The sequence below is a fragment of the Electrona antarctica genome (assembly GCF_951216825.1).
Source record: "Electrona antarctica genome assembly, chromosome: 23".
Lineage (NCBI taxonomy): Eukaryota > Metazoa > Chordata > Actinopteri > Myctophiformes > Myctophidae > Electrona > Electrona antarctica.
Window position 1 is genome coordinate 7,295,387 of NC_136804.1, and position 3,852 is coordinate 7,299,238.

The window sequence follows — 3,852 nt, forward strand, 5'->3', positions numbered from 1 at the left end:
AGATATTATATATTATATATTAATAATTATATTATTATATATTATATATGTTGGGCAAGTTCACACACAGTCACTGACTATGACATTAAAATATGTGTGAGAGAGAGAGAGAGAGAGAGAGAGAGAGAGAGAGCGAGAGAGAGAGAGAGAGAGAGAGAGAGAGAGAGTGTTCGGTTATTTGGCGATGTTGTGCCCGGGCTCCGACCAGCCCATGCAGTAGGCAGAGTAAAGTGAGCTAACACGCACAGGTGAACTAAATGCTCCAATGATAGCTTATATTTGATGAACTCAAACGTGCATTTTATAGGGTTTTTATTAATTCATGTTAATCATAAACACTTACAATCATACATTCACACGTTCTGTTCACACTTCCCCCCAACACAAGATGAATACAGTATCCCGGCCTGGATTACAGGTCCTATTGGTCTGTGGTTCTATCCTAACTCTGTCGGTAGGGTTTACTATCATTTTACACTCTAAGACTCCCAGATCATGGTACAGCTTAGCTTGTCATTGTTGACTCTCAGACTTAGTTCAGTGACACATTAAGTGGCACATTAAGTGGTTTGAAATCTACCTTATCATTAATCAGATGGTAATTAATCAATGATCGGGAGACAAGAACACAGATGACATTTGGTTACAATCTAAACATCATATTACATCAATTATTAATATGCACAATTATATATCGCATAATACATTATAGCATATAATATATAGCAAATACATACCGCTGGTCTCTGCCTAGACAGACATGTATCACGTTCGATGGTATTGGTGAATCTGGTCTATCATTGCTTTGTCAGTATATTAAAGCAAGCTCTATGACTGATGTCACACCTCCCTGCTAAACACTTTCAACCAATCAGAAGCCACAGACCATCCTGTCTTTCTCCTCTGAGAGGCAGTTTGTGGTGCAGTCAGCTTCCTGCCTGCACCGCTGACCTTAGCTGTTAGACTATCACATATTTATTATTTAGGCTTTTTACCAACCCAATATATAATAGGTTATTTAGAACACATTTACACAATTGAAAGGGATTAAAGATAGAAGTTACTTAATCCCCATTTCCATGTTCTATTTGTGTGAGTTGACACTGCCCTGGGAGGCGCCATAAACTATAGACCCTTTACAGCTGGAATGCTGACCAGCAGCCAACCCCCCAGCAAGGAAGTGGCCTGGCATTTATGACCTCCTAGGTTCTTCTTAACTCACCAATGAGCTGTAATTCTCTCTTCTTTGGAAATACACCTAGACACCATAATCTATATATATTTTCTTCCCCAATATCTGAGAATACATCTCGCACACCCATAATTAACACGACAGAGAGAGAGACTACAGACTATACTGACTATGAAGACAACTTTTGGGTCACTCTCGACGTTGGCAACAGATTATGAGCCGATCATTGCATTCATCATTGTGCAAGGCGGAGGTGACATTTACACCATGACAGGAAATGTGATGAGCCATCAATCCCTGCTCGGACGCACACGCGTAAGCGCACGCACGCACGCACGCACGCACGCACGCACGCACGCACGCACGCACGCACACTATCTATGCTGACAGCATACTGTTATGTAACAGTTTGCCCCCCTAGACCAGAGGTACCACTCACAGCAATGACCCTGAGACCCCCTCCCTCTCTCTCTCTCTCTCTCTCTCTCTCTCCTCTCTCCAAAAGAGTCATCTCATCATAGTTGGCTCATGACAAGGAAAACGAGGCAATTCCTCAGATGTCCGCGTGTCAATGTCAAACATCACCGCCCATGGTCTTAGCGAGCACACGCCGTGGTCACGCCATTTACGGAAAATGCCCTTAATATATTATGTTCACTGAAGCTCGTGAGCACGCCGCTGCATGTGTGTACATGCCATGGCATGCACGCTCGCTCTCAGTGCAGCGAGAGATGTGACTCATGTTTGAGTCATGCTGAGTCACGTACCCCTTCCATCTGACAATTACAGCTGACCTCATTCTTCCTTCGCTCCATCCCATCCCATCCGTCCGTCCGTCCGTCCGTCCGTCCGTCCGTCCGTCCATCCGTCCCTCTGTCCATCCCCACACAGCATAACAGCATTATGTTATGCTTTAGCTATTGAAAAATAGCAGATCTACAAGCTCATAGCGCGCCACCGAGTGGCGCGCTACGAGCTTGTAGATCTGCTATTTTTGAAAAATCCAAGAACCACTGAACCACAGAAACATAGCTTTTTCAGAAAACTGTCAGGATGTAGAAGACATTTTTAGAATCTGATCTCAGGTCAAAATGGTGTGTGTGTGACTGAATGAGCCATGTTTTGTATAGGCCTATAATGATGAGGCACGCAAAATCCTCAAAGTACGTCCGTCCCTCTGTCCATCCCCACACACACCCAACCAGTGTACTCCATTCTGTCTAGAGTACACCATGCATGTTTGTGTGGGTTTTCACTAGGTTCTTCAGTTCTTCCTCCCACGCCAAAACCCATGAGTGAGTGCTATACATACTGTACTCCTGCCTGTGTCCTTCACCGAGGTATACTGACATGTACATGATGTACTGTATGTCAGTCATGTTCCCTGCACTGTGGCTCCTTTCTATTTTTTTAACCTTTATTTAACCAGTAAAAACCAACATTGAGACTGAAGTCTCTTTTACACAGTGTGAACTGGTCAAGAGAAGAGGGCGAAATAAGTGACACAGCTCTGCCAGTAACAATGAATACACGACAAAAAAACAGGACAAACATACAACGCTCATAAATACAGAACCCACTACCGAAGAAGCTCAAGGGGAGAACAGGAACGTCTAGTAACGCAACCAATAAAGACTAAAAAATAAAAACTAAGCAACGAAATTTGCTAGTAAACTAAAAAGCAAGAGAACATATACGTCAAAGCAGATGCAGTGTTTGGTAAGTGTGCTCATGGCAATCCTTTTAAAGCTCACTAGGGGAATCACAGCAGTCAGTTTGAGTCTGGTCTGTAGGTCATTCCAAGACCAGGGTCCGAAATAAGCAAGGCTTTTTTCCCAGCCTCAGATTTTGTTGGGGGCACGACGTAGCGCAGCCAAGCATTTGATCTGAGGTTGAGAGAGTTTTGGACAAGTTCAAATTTAGAACAAATTCTATTCTATTCTATTCTATTCTACGGACAGTCTAATTCAGGGGTGGGCAACTGGCGGCCTGGGGGCCACATGCGGCCCCCACCTTCACTTAATGCGGCCCGCAGGTTAATATCAGAATACTGATGTATTGATTTCAGCTGTTGCAATTCCAAACATGCCCCACTTTAATTATACTTAATGACTAGTATAAAATGACTAGTATTTCTTAACGATTAGTATTAAAATGTTATTGTCTTTTTGTGTCCAATGCATTTGTATTTAGTTCATAAAGTTATCATATAAAACTATAAAACTAAATGCATTTGAAAATCAATAAAAAGGTTACTTTTTATTGATTAGTGTGACGTCACACACTAACCATAGCAACCATGCTCACCTGTGCGTGGGGCCACGGGTACAGGTACACGGGTACACGTACAGGTACACGGGTACAGACAAAGCTGGTTGTTGGAGTGGTTTGCACCACTCAAAAAAAAAAGCAAAAAATAATTCAGTATTTCAATAAAAATATAGCAAAATTGCTGATCAAAATAGCTTCGCGCTGCGACGCGTTTTGAGCTTGTAGATCAGCTATTTTTGCTACGACAGTAATATGCACTGTGGCCCTCTGGAGTGAGTGTGGAAATATAGTGGCCCTCTCCATCGTCAAAGTTGCCCACCCCTGGTCTAATTTATACCTAATCGAGACGTCATGAATGTCATCTGATGACACATTGTGCTGAGTGTGGG